The sequence below is a fragment of the Aphelocoma coerulescens genome, chromosome 1 (assembly GCF_041296385.1).
Source record: "Aphelocoma coerulescens isolate FSJ_1873_10779 chromosome 1, UR_Acoe_1.0, whole genome shotgun sequence".
Taxonomy (NCBI): Eukaryota; Metazoa; Chordata; class Aves; order Passeriformes; family Corvidae; genus Aphelocoma; species Aphelocoma coerulescens.
In genome coordinates this window covers 100,069,112-100,082,695 of record NC_091013.1, presented here as the reverse complement: position 1 = coordinate 100,082,695, position 13,584 = coordinate 100,069,112, and the positions used below count along the sequence as shown (strand labels likewise).

General features: G+C 44.6%; 1 long non-coding RNA gene across 1 annotated transcript; it reads left to right on the top strand.

The window, feature by feature from the left end:
- Window positions 1-4,403: 4,403 nt before the first annotated feature.
- Window positions 4,404-12,421, top strand: LOC138119647 (uncharacterized). Its single transcript, XR_011155563.1, has 3 exons — window positions 4,404-4,540; window positions 8,099-8,158; window positions 8,368-12,421. It is a non-coding gene; the product is annotated as an uncharacterized lncRNA (long non-coding RNA).
- The last annotated feature ends 1,163 nt before the right edge of the window (window positions 12,422-13,584 follow it).

Sequence of the window (13,584 nt, the reverse complement as noted above, 5' to 3'; positions counted from 1 at the left end):
GCTACACTCAAAGGGGGAGCTAGGCTCTCCCATCCCAGGAAGCCCAGCATTACTGGGTACCTGCCGTGCTTCAGTACAACACATTTGGGCTAAATACTCACTGCCTTCTCATGGAAAAAAGCTCCCAGCCCCCACTGCCTTCAGCCACAGCTGCCTGAGGCCATCTGAATTAAGCCTTTAAAGCAGACAAACCCAACAACAACAAAGTGTATCCAAGGATGACATGGGTCTAATTTACTCAAGGAAGAAACTTGGGAGTCAATAGCCTTGTCTCTTCTACTGACTGTTATGCTCATCTCAGAGAGAAAAAACACAGTCTCTTCTGTCTCTCACTGGCACTTGTCATTCAAGTGAACACAAGGCCACCTCCCTGAGCTGCATCAAGGCTTCTTCACTGTCTATATGTTTCCAAAACTGGCTCTGAGTGTTTCACCAGCAAGGCCTGAGTGACCAGTTGACCCGTCAAAGAACAGGAAAACATGAGCCAATGCTCCCAGGTGGGTCCTTTTTAACTTCCTCAAACAGCAGGTTTTGGATGGTAGTGAAAATCCCAAGTGTCCTCTTGAAAAAGTGAGTGAGAGGCTAGAGAAGGTAGAGAAGGAGTTCAGACAACAGTCTGGAGTATTAACAGGGGAGATGAAGGCTTTTACTGTTGAGAAGTTGTATGTGGGTGGTTTGTTCACAACAGCTGGTTTTAGTGAATTGAATAATATTTCTGTGCATGTTCATGCATATATTTGTGTCCTTACACAGAGGAAAAACATCCCACTTTCTCAGGATCATCCCACCGTCTGGAAAAATTGGAATTTGACAATCATCAATTAGAACTAGACAAGAACCCTGCTCCTCATCTGCAAGTATGTGATTTCTACCACTAGGGAAAGATTTTTCTAGATAATGACAGCATTAGAAACAACCCCACAAGCATGTGAAGTATGTCTGGTAAAGCACTTAAATTAAAAAATCGCCTTGCAGCTTTCCACTGGGAAAAATGAGTGCCCTGCAATGCAATCAGGCCCTGGGCTGCCAGGGTCTCCTACAAGGAGAGATGACACCTCTATACTGGACACAGCAGGGGCCTATTTATTTTACAGAATTGGGCTATCCTCCCCCTGATCCAGATAGCATCAATCTTGGAGCAGCAGCAGGTGGTAGGGTAGGTTTTGCACTGACCACCTACCTTCCGGTACAGCTGGAAATCCAGGAACAATATTGTTTCCAGCATTATTCATCGGATTTCAAGATCGGTGCCAAGCCCTGTGCAGCTAACAGCTGAGCAACAGAGATTCTGTCTCTCCCTTTACAGGATTATTGTAAAATAATTTCCCTCTGTGACCAGTTTAGGCCGCTCTAATGCACAGTCATAAATGAGACATTGACTTCTAAAGATCTTCCTACCCTTAGGGTGGCAGATGAAAGAATGGGTCACAGCTTTGTTCTGCCGCAACATGCCTGGAAGTGCTGAGAGACATGCTTTCCTTCCAGCGAAATTTCCACAGTCTCCTTGGATTTGCAAGTTTGCAACCTACCTGTAGAGTATAAAAGAAATGCTGGGCTGACCAAAACAGATGTAGGAAATTGATTTGCTCATGCCATTCAGGCAGCAAGAGCTGTTCTGCTGATATCTGTGTCTGTGTGAAAGAGCACAGTGACTTCCACCTTTAACATAAACCTTGTGACTTTTTTCAGCAACTCAGCAAGCATGCCCAAGCCCAGGATAACAGAAATACCTTTAATAAACCTGAATATCATCTTTGTAAAAAAAGCGATCAGTGTAAGGGAAACTCATGACACTGTGCTGAAAAGCATGTTGCTCAGACTAATTCAGCTGCTCAAGCAGATTGCTTCTTTAACACTGCCTATGACTTAAGTCAGTATAATACCACTATTTTTATGACTCAGCAGTCACCAATGGAATACATTAATTCAAGGGATGTTCCAGATAATGAGGAATTTGTCCTGCAGTATAAAGGTCTCTGATGAAGAGTAAAATATTAGAAGCCCAGAGTATGCAACTATTAGCAGATTTTGATAATTGGTGAGAATGGAAATGAGAAAAACAAAGGTGAAAAAAAGTGAAATATTTTATGATTGCATTTTCTAACAATTAACATTCCTATGCATAGGGATGCATAATATCCTCTGCATATTAAGGCTGCACAGCATTTCCTGTAAAAATATCTTGGATTTACTTGTTTATAATTTTCAGAGTAATGAAAAGTTAAAATGAAAGTGATTCAGGACATTTCCATGAAGAAGGCTAACAAAAATGCATTTGTCCCATTTCAAGTGTGTCTTAGTTTTTTGTCTCAGGCACTTCCTCACACCATACAAACTGGAAATCTCGCTTTTATGGGTCTTGACAAAAGCTATCCAAACTGGACCACACTTGATGACCTTAAAAAATCATAGACCTCATAGGTCTGTGGAAGCTTATTAGCACTTACTGGACAAAAAGCCATCCCCAAATCATCCCTGGGAAGTCCACCTTGGCTGAGTATGCTCTGTGTCCTTGCAGCTTCTGGAGCACCTGTCACCTGGGCTGTGCACAGGTGGTAGCCAAGCCCACCCCACCTGCCAGGCATTGCCGTGGGAGGCTGCACTGAGCTGAGAGCAGAGTGGGGTTTGTCTCATGAAGTGATGACCACCACACTGGCTGTGAAGCAGCATAGCAGGAGAAGGGGTTGTGAAAGCCAGCTGTGGGAGGAAAGAGGTAAATCTGTTTTAAGAACCTGCTGTGACTGGGGCTGGACTAGCTGGGGGAGGTGGTGGTGTAAGAGGGAAAGATGGTGTGACTGGGGCAGAGGCAGGAAGTAGGGGGAGGCTGATTTTCTGAATCAACAATGAACAGCAATGACGACAGAGAGAAGGATCAAGCCACTGAGGATTCAGGGTTTGGGAGAACCTGTTAGGCAAAAAAGAAGGTGAGGGAGTAGGGAAAAGAGCAGAAGTGAAAAAAATATGTGATGGCAGGACAAGCCAGGAGACTGGGAGGGGAACAGAGGTAGGGTGTGGGCATGACTTGAGGTGGGATGCAATTAGTGGAGACAAGAGTGGGGAGAGGAAAGATGCTAACTTGACAATGGTGGGACAGGGAGCAGAGGAGGTAGCAAAGGAGCTGTTTGCTTTCAAGGGTCTGAAAGAAGAATGGGATTGGAGAGAACATGGATGGCAAGAAGCAAAAAGCTCCTGGTGGTACATATTGCTCTCCAGAGCTTGGGATGGAACCAAGGCATCCTTAGATTTTCGTCTCATCTGCTCCCAGCAGGTGGATCTGAAAGGCAAGTTTCTGGTGCTTCCCTTCCTACTGCCACCCTAACCTTTGTTAGTTGGAGAGGTCCCAGTCACCTTGGTTGTTTCTGGCAGTCCCTGAAAGAGGCCTTTGTTGGGGGGCTGTTACAAGTGGTGGATGTGCATGTCATGGCATCCTTGCTAAGCTGTGTTGTCTTTAAAACAAACTGACCAGGATCCTAAAAGGCAGAACACTGTAGTCTGTGCCAAAATGGCTCTGAAAACAAGCATTCAGAAGTTACAGAAGACTGGAATTAGAACAATGTGCACAAACTTAATTTGGCTTAATTTTGGCATGTATGACTTTGTGGAAAAGAGGCCTGGAAGGGACCTCAAGGAGCCATCTGGGGACTCCAGTCCATCTCTTTCTCCCAAGGCAGGAACAATAATTCCTAGACCATTCTTGACAAATGTTTCTCAAATCTTCTTATGTGAGACAGACATTAATTACAGGATCACATATTTTTTTCTTAAAGGCCTCATGACTTAGTGCATAAAATATACTGGGACCATGCTGAGAAGGAGACTGGAAACACAAGTGGAGAAAGGACAGGCTCATGGTTCAGCTTGTGGACTGTGCCCTGGAGAGCTTTCTGTGCTTCAGAGTTCCTGGGTGGTCATGTAAATCTGACTTCTCCCGGGCAGTCATTAATTGTGTTTTCTCCATTTTCTGGGTGAAAATACTGACTCTGATCTATTTGTCCCTGCTTGGTGCATCATGTTTTGATACAGTGTTAGGGCTTTAATTTTACCACCACCACCCAGAGTGCCCAGACCTTGTGGCATTGGTTCTCATAGACTGGGAAATAAAACTGAAGCTCTTGAGTGCTGTACTCAGCACTGGCTGTCATATGTCACTCTTCTCCCATGTCTCATCTGACCCTGCCCTGTGCACTCCATCAGCTTCCATCTCCCTAGACCTTGCTTACTTTGCTGAAACGTGAACAGAACCTCACAGTCATGAACGTGATTCCCAGATCCTCTATTTTTTTTTTAATAGGCAATTCTTCTGACTATTTTGTCAAGTTCACATTTCTCCATAACCACCTAATCCTCAGAGGTACATGCATTCAGTGCTATTAATTATACCAGCAATTAATTACCTCAGGGAAAAAGCAGCGAAATGCACAAGAACCGAGAGCATACAGGACACCAGGAACTACTGTAGTGGATCACAGAATCATCACAGGAATGAGGAGGATGGAAGTGACCTCTGGAGATCATCTAGTTCAACCCCATCTTATTCAAGGTGGGTCAGCTACACCTGGTTATCCAGGACTGCGTCCAGTCACATTTTGTCCATTTCCAGAGATGGAATCATAGAATGGTTTGGGTTGGAAGGAACCTTAAAAATCATCTAGTTCCAACACCTCTGCTGTGGCAGGGACACCTCCCACTAGACCAACATGCTCAATGCCCCATCCAACCTGGCCTTGAACACTTCCTCCACAACTTCTCTGGGCAACCTCTTTCAGTGCCTCACCACCCTTGACAGTAAAGAATTGGATACGCAGAAAAGATGAGACTTCACGACCTCTCCATGTCTTTGATGATCTGCAGAGTAAAAAGATGTTTTCTGGTGTTCAGGAGGAGTTTCATGTTTTAAATAACGCCTACTGTTTCTTGTCCTATCAGCAGGCACCTATCTCCCTCTTCTTCATTCTCTCCCACCAGATATTTATACACATTGATGAGATTCCCCAAGCCTTTTGTTCTCTAGGCTGAACATTCCCAGCTCTCTGTCTTCCCTCACATGACATGTGCTGCAGTCCCTTACTCAACTTTGTGCCCTTTGCTGGAGTCACTCCAGTAAGTCCATGTCTTTCCTGTACTGAGGCCAGAACAGGACTCCAGGTGTGGCCTCATCAGTGCTGAGTAGAGGGGAAAGATCACTTGTCTTGACCTACTGACAATGCTTTTCCTAATGCAGCTCAGGATGTTGCTGTCTGTCCTTGCTGTGAGGGAATACTGCTGGTTCATGGCCTCCAGAACCCCTCAGGTCCTTCTCTGCAGAGTCCCCAGCCCACACAGGTGCACGGGGTTATTCTCTCCCAGGTGCAGGACTCTGCATTTCCCTTTGTTGATCTTCATGTGATTCCTCTCTGATCAATTCCCCAGCCTGTCCAGGTTGCTCTGGATGGCAGCACATCAGCTGGTGTATCAGCTCCCCCCAGCTTTGTGTAATCTGTAAATTTGCCAAAGGTGTACTCTGCTGCATCATCCAGCTCATTAGTGATGATGTCAAAAACTATAAGACCTGATAACAGAATATACCTCTAGTGACGGGCCTCTAGCTGGACTTTGTGCCACAGACCACGACACTCTGGATCCATCTATTCAGCTGGTTTTTGATCCACCCCACTGCCCACTTAGGTAACTCATACCTTGTCTATGGGGATATTATGGGAGACAGTGTCAAATGCCTTGCTAAAGTCAATGCAAACAACATCATTGCTCTCCTCTCATTCACGAAGACACTCGTGCTGTGGAAGGCTGTCAGGTTGGTTAGGTCTGTTTTTCCCTTTGTAAATCCTTGCTGACTACATTTGATTACCTCCGTGTTCTTCGTCTGTATGGAAATGGTTTCCATGATTTTTTGCTCCATTGCCCTTTCAGGGATTGAGGTGAGGCTGACCAGACTCTAATTTCCCAGATCCTCCTTCTTGTCCTTGTTGAAGATAGGAGTGGCTTTAGGCTTTCTTTCAGGCCTCAGGAACCTCTCCTGATCAGTGGGATCTTTCAAAGAGTGGCCTTTCAATTATGTTATCCACTTTCCTCAGCTCTTTTGGCCCCCTTGCTAAGGGGCCTGGGATTGCTGAAGGACACTGTCACCAGTAAGGCTTCCTCGTGGGCCACCTACCTCTGCTTACACCTTTTGTACATTTCCTTTTTATGTCAGAGTTTAGTCACGACCACTTTGCTCATCCATGCATGCCTCCTTCCACTGTTGCTTAATTTTCTTCTTGTCAGGAGGAAGCTCTTGAGCTTTGAGAAGATGATTAAACAGCTCAACCCTTGGTTTCTAGTTCAAGATCTTGATCCTTATTGTGGCCTGAGCAAGATGTTTCAGAGCATTTTGTAAATGTTCCCATATGTCCACCCTTCGAGTGTGATTTGAATTCAAACAGCATGTTTGAATCCCTTTAACCAAAAAAAGGGATCAGTGTTATCCAGGTTCTTGCCCATCAGTGATATCAGTGACTTTCAGAATCCAGTTAGAAATACAACTGTCTTCCTGTCACCTCATGGGAGGCTTCTTACTCCAGAGGCCACTTACTAGGCAGGTCTTTCAAGAGTCCTTCCATGGGTGTAGAGAAGAGATAGGCTTCTCTAGGGGAAGTTTAAAAGCAACCACACTTGAGAACCAGAATTATCTCCTGGAGAAGTCTCTCACCTTCCAGTGACGAGAATAAACTTCTATTTTAAACGCCCGAAATATACAGTAACTGCTTAATTTAAAAATACACCCTTCTATTGCTTTTAAAAGTGCCGCCTTTCCTGTTAATTGCATTGTGCCCTTGTTCCTGTGCTATGAGGTGAACAGAATATGCTTTTCAACTCAGAATGGCATCATCAGCTTGATATGGCTTAAATCCAGTCCAATGAAAAATACATAAATGTGGCACTTCCCTTAAGTCAGATGTCCTGAAATGACTTCTTTATAAAAAGGCATTGTTAATTCTACCAGGCCTTTTCTGCTCGTAGATTCTCTCCTTGGGGGTCATTTGTAGTGTCTCCTGCTCCAATCACGCTAACCTGGTTTAAGCTCACCCATTTCCTTTCTGTGTCCTTAGATGCCTACTCATTGTTGCCTGTTGAGTTCAGCCTTGCTCACGCTGCTGGCTTGCAGCCTCTCACAGGGTCTGAGAGGAGTGCTCATCCAAGTCTTGCAGAACAGCAAATGAGCAATAGCGGCTGGGCTTGATCAGGAGATAAGCTTTGCTGACCATTAGCAAAACAATGGACTGTACGCTCAGTGCTGCTAAATACACAAAATAAACAGGGAGAGGAAAAAAAATAGGTTCCTCATAACAATCATGGTCACAAAATGTTCAGGAGGAAATGAGATTCTGGAAAAGATTGGTTGGGGATTTTTTTTTAAAGGAATGCAATTGTTTCCATTGATTTCTAGGGCTTTTTTATGCTTTCATGGTACTGGTTTCTTGTTTCCAGACAGTTAGATCTTGCTGCCTGATCCCGTACCCTGCCTTTTAGAAAGACTTTTGAATTATGTCTAATAGGCTGAAGCAAAAGCAACATGGCTTGTTAGCCTGATCAAATTAGGAGGTGTGCAGAGTGCAAAAGATTTTATGATGTCAAGCAGTCTACAGGGAATTAGGGGAAAGAGGCATGTTTTATGGGCAACACCCAGGACTCTTGTTTTAAAGACACAGCAGAAAGTCTTCTCTGCTCTGATTCCTGTGCCTACTTTTAAGTTTTGTCTTTGCAGACCCTCTAGCCTATCTACGTATTTGCTAACTTTTTTTATTTGATAGCTCACTTTCAGTGCCATATTTTCCCAGATGTTTTACAGATTTGAGAGAGAGCTCTCCATTTAAAAACAGCTGTCTCTCCATCTCAGGGCAAGGACAGCTGTCAACACCAGATGCACAATGCAAGAGGCAGCAACAATTAGTAACCATTTGCCAGCCAAAGATTAAGGAAGTAGCGTGCAATAGTGATTAGTGAGCAGCCAGGGACAGGGATCATTAAATCAATTAGAATGCTTGTCAAAAACTCAATGAACTAAATGAAAATACTGATACATTTTTGGCCACTTCATAATTAGCTGTGCATTTTCTCCCAGGTTCTGAAGAGAATCACCACTTTTAATTTGGGGCTGCAAACTAGAGACTCCAGTTCATAGGTGAGACATACAGCAGTGCAAGGTTGCTGATGTAGCTGATATATGTAGAATGACCAAGGTTTGATGGCTCTATTCAACCATTTTGCTACGTGTTGTGTATTGAAGAGCAATCATTCCTCTCTGCAGACATACTATAGCACGATTTGCCTTGTGGATGTCAAGAATGGCTCTAACCCACCAAGCACTATTGTCCTCTTTCTCCCTCGCAGAGCTGGCTGTCCTGGGGAGACCTGTGCCCATGCAGTTATTTTCAGCCAAGATAAAAACAGCTGCAACAGCAAGAGCTGGATGAGCATTTAATTGCAGTTAAGGATGGTAATTTCATTCTGCAGGGAGCCCTTCCAGCAAGAACAGCATCCCAGGCAGGCTTCACCAGGCATATTGCTGCTTTCTTTGCTTCTTTGGTGATGTAGATGTCTATTCTCAACAGCCTTTTCTCCTGTTGGCACCTTGCACCATGTGCAATGCCTTCTGTCCATAAACTATTTCTACAGGATCTAGCGAATCCTCTTCCTGCATTTGTGAGAAGGCACAATAAACCTCATCACCCTGGTGCAACATCCCCCAGCTGTCTGAAGGAGGAAGCAGAGAAAAATGTCCTTTGTTGGCTGTTGTGCCTGTCTCCCTGTACAACTTCTAGGTCACTATGATGACTTGGAAACCCAGTCTGGCTCTTTTCCCCTGCACATGCCTCTCCCATATGTCTACCAAGATCCAGCTAAAGAGTAGCCCTAATCCTGGGGCTGTAGTTAAAGATGTCTATCCCTCCAAGATTTTCTCAAAAGAACTGAAGGCCTCAGAAATTGGGCTGGCTTTAACTCTCTTTACTTTGAAAGTCTCCTCAACAGCCAGTTTGGAAGTTGATGGGGGAGGCAGGGAAATAGCGAGCATGGGACATTCACAGGGCCTTCCACCAATACTGTAGTACAGAGAGCAAATGGCCGTCTGTCTTGGGCTGCTTGACTGAATCTAATGTGAGTGAGATGATATACACAGAAGAGACCAAAAACTTTTTCTAGACTTGAACCCTTTCAGATTGCTAAGGAAATGGGCATAGATTTTGCTTTCCAGAAAACAAGTATCTAGAAGACTTGTCAAAAGCTCATTAAACTGACAGAGCTCTTCTGGCTCTGGACACCGTTGTTTTCCAGGGTTATTTGTGAAGACAGTGTAGTCAGACAAATGCTGGGGCAAAGGCAACTGCCCACCTGAACAAGATGTTCTCCTGGCATGATGGGAAACTGATGCTTTTGTCAAGACCCAGTGGATAAAGCCAACCTTAAACCTGTGCAGAACATCAGCAGGGAGGACTTAATTCCACAGAAGGATGCATTTGCCTGCTTACTGAGTCACTGATGTTTTCCACATGTTGCCATATTGCCATGAACCTGTATTTGGTGTCTTTGCTCATTCAACTCCACTGCTAATTTGGAACACAGAAGTTGTCAGTAGCTTCTGTAACATTGAACTGTTTGGACCACTCAGCTTTATTAGTTCTGGCAAACTTACCTGGAGTCTTGCAAGGCCTAGGTGCACACACATCCAGATCAGCAAAACATCAGCTATCCTCTGAAGCAATTGTTGGTGATGACATATTTTGTGACAGGAAGTGATTGCAGAAGAGTGGGTTCCCAGGATTAAAAACTTGTGTCCTGCTCAGAAACATGAATGCAACTTCTATGTTCTAAACATAGATTCCTTTGGATTTTGTTCTGGGACAAAAATGAAAACCACTTTTCAGGATTTATTGATTAATCAGTAATGCCTGGGCAGTCAGTAAATTTGTTACTGTTACAATCTCTGATTTTCCACTTGAAAAAAAAAGCAAAGTTAAAGTTCAACCATAACTATTGAGTTTGCCCATGCCACTCAAACAAGAGACAAGCCATTACAATGTCTCACTAACTTGTTCTCTGGATAATTGCCTTGGCAGTATTAATGAGTTAGATACAAGACTGGTAGATCCATTAATATAATTTAGATTCTCTAGCACAGCAAGGTTCAAAACAGCCTTGAATGATTGCATCCTTATCAGACTAGCAGAGGTAGCCCTCTCACCGTGCCTTCTGGTGGAATGACCCAGAAAGAGCTGCAAGGTAAGCAAACAGAAAATCTTCCTGCTGATCACTTGAAAAGGAAGCAATGGAGAAAGAAAAAAGCAGGAGTTCCCTGTGCAGGGGCATGTCTACTGGTTCCTGTTGGAGCAGGCCTATTCAGTGTCTGATTAAAATGACTGAAGTTTATGGTTGATATATGAAATGCAAACAGACAAATGAAAACCCCTAAACAAGTAAACAAAACCCCTCCCCTACTCTTCTCCTGAGCTCCATAGAGCTTTGTTCCACCCAGAACTTGTACCAATTTTCCAATTCACTGCCACCTTACGGCATTTCAGAGAGATAACACCTCAGTAATCTCTTTTGGACACTCCGTGTGTTCAGGCAACCTCCCTGGGAACTTGCACATTACAGAGACATGACAGCTGTAAAACTGCCCCGTGCATCCAGACTTGGAACAATATTAATGCTTGAGATGCTGGATTATAATAGCTTGTGAAAACTGATCATTAAAACGTCAATTCTATTTATATTTGCAGATTCTAAAGGGAGGTCATTTCATCAGCCAAGGGGCCAAAAATAAATATGGACTTTGCAATGTTGTCAAAAGAGACTCTTTCAGTCTAAAAAAGCAACCAGCTCACTCATGATTCTCACAAATGGTTTTAATTGTCAGTCCATTTTTGAAATTGAGGATGAAAGCTTAATAGATGTCCTTACTCTGTGTGTTTAGGGTTTTTCTGAGACCAGTCTTAGCTAAAGAAAGAATCTATGAAAAGACTAACAGAAATTGGAGGTGCTTTATACTTTTCCATCCCCTCAAATACATCACAATCTTCCTTTAAAACACACTTGTGGTTTGCTGGTGGATGAGAAGATGCTACAACTTGAATGGACAGGCTTTGGAAACTTGGTTGCTTAATTATTACTTGGAAATATGTGCAGGATTGCCAAATATGAAATACTGCAGCTGAGATTTTTGTAATATGCATTCCCCCCGTGGCTGGATAGGCTTGGTATTCAGAAAAGTTTATTAGTAGCAACCAAGTTGTGGTTTTGATGCAGATTACTTTGGTATTGAAGAGGAAACAGGGTGATTTCAGAGAATGGCTATACCAGATAAAGGAGGACAAGCACAAAGTTATTTTCATGAAGTAGCTTGTTCTCTGTAAGTGAATGAAGTTGATTTCCCATTTTTATTTTCAGGTTGTACTCATTACAAAGCTTTAAGGGACATTTATCAAATGGGCACCATCAGTATAAATTATGCATTGGTCTGATTTTTATTTACCACTATCATGAGTAACAGCAAATGCTGACAAGCAAAGAGCTCACCCTCCCCTACCTGCTATTTTTCAGACTGCCGACTTTTTTAAGAAACAAAGCTCGGCTGTCTCTCCTAAGTCAGTTCTCCTGTTTATGTAGATGTTTGAAATAAATTTGTCAGAAAATAAGAAAATGTGATTTGTGTTAGCATTTTGATGCCCAAAGCCAGAAAAAATAATGACTGGAATGCCTGGTGGTACATTTCAGGTAGAAGAGAGCTGGCCACTGCCTGGTGGCATATTTACTTTTTCATTTTATGTAAGAATCCTCTTCAGAGAGCAAACCCAATCTCTAACCCTAATTTTTGACAACAGCTCTACCAAACAGGAGACAAAATGTCATTTTCACTGTTGGCAGCTTATTGAAGCTGCATCTAAGCAACATTTGACAGTGGTGTCTCAGAGGGGGCCTGGAACAAGTATGATAGGGTGGCTTGGGGTGGCTGCAGTACCACTCCTATGCTGTGACTTCAGTGTCTCTTTTAGCCCTTGTTTGGGCACACCACTCTCACCTGTCAGGATCCCAGGTGCACAGGTAGATCCTGAAGAATCAAACCTTAAACAGTCCCATGGCCTTTGTAGTAGGTAAAACCATTCATCATTTATCAGGCAGGAAAAAGGGCTTCCAGCAAGCCAAGCACCCTGGGGCAAGCAAAGTGCTGAACAGAATCATTTTGAGAGACTGGGTTTGTTTTTTGCTTTGGAAAACAGCTCTTGTAAAGGATAAATTTTAGCTGGCTTTGGCTGGGTCTTTGTTTGGTCACATAGCAATGGTGTTCAGAACAGGGCTGGAAAAAAAGTAAATCTGGGAATATTTTGATGCCCTGAAAAGAAAACAGCAGCTCTTAGTTAGTCTCTAACACTGGCAAAATATGTTTCTGCTAGTCCAAGTTATTTTGTTTGTGGTATAAACTATTCTGGCAAGAGCACTTCTTTTTTTTTAATGGCATAAGCAAGCAATGATCAGTTTTTGCTGATGTCTGCCGAGTAATTTCACTGAGGTCACAGCAGGCAGCAGTGCTCCAGGGCCAGCTTTGCCAGGGCTGGGAGCTGCTGCCTCCAGTGCATGCTCCAGAGCCCTGAAGAAGGACAAGTTCTTCCAGAACAGTGCCTGGAACTCTGGCCAAGGCCAAGCTCAATCTACCTGTGGTGACAGTGGGACCTAACTATGAGGGTGTTTAGTGCCTCAATACAGACTGTTTCCTGTGAGGAAGCCTTGCTGTTAACAGCTGAATTGGGAGGAATTCCTATGAGAGCCTTGATCTTCTTTTCCCTGCTTGGCCGTTTGTGCAGAATGGGTTCACCATTGCTTCATGAACCACATCCACGACTGTTCCTGCCTCCTGTCTGCTGCCAGAAAGCTGGGGAGAGACTGTTTACAAGAGCTTGTAGTGACCAGGCAAAGGGGAATGGCTTCAAAGAGGGTAGGGTTGGATTAGGTATTAGGAAGAAATTATTTACCAGGAGCGGGGTGAGACACTGCAACAGGTTACCCAGCGAAGTTGTGGATGGCCCATCCCTGGAAATGTGCAAGGCCAGCCTGGATGGGCTTGGAGCAACCTGGTCTAGTGGAAGGTGTCCCTGCCGATGGCATGGGGGTGGGAACTGAACGGTATTTAAGATCGGTTCCAACCCAACCCATTCTATGATTCTGTAACAGCACTGTGCGCGTCAGCACCATTTCTTTCACGGCTCAGTGAAGCAGAACCGCAACACATCTGTGCCTGACGGGTTTTAGGCACAAATCCCGCAATTTCACGTTTCCTTCCCCGCTGCCCTAAGCACGCTCCTGGCGGTACGGGCCGGGGAGGGCGCGCCCGAGGGGCGGTGCCCGGCCGCGCTGCGCATGCGCGCTGTCCTCCCCCGGCCCCCACAGAGGTGAGCGGCCGTGCCCCGTCGGGAGCGGGCGCGCCCGTGGCCCCGCGCCTCGCGATTGGTCCCCGCCAGGCAGCCTCATCGCCGCCAGCCAATCGCAGCCCCCGGCCGCTCTCCGCCTCGGGCTGCGGCTTGAAGGCGTCCCAGGGCTGGGTGACGGAGGCAGCGC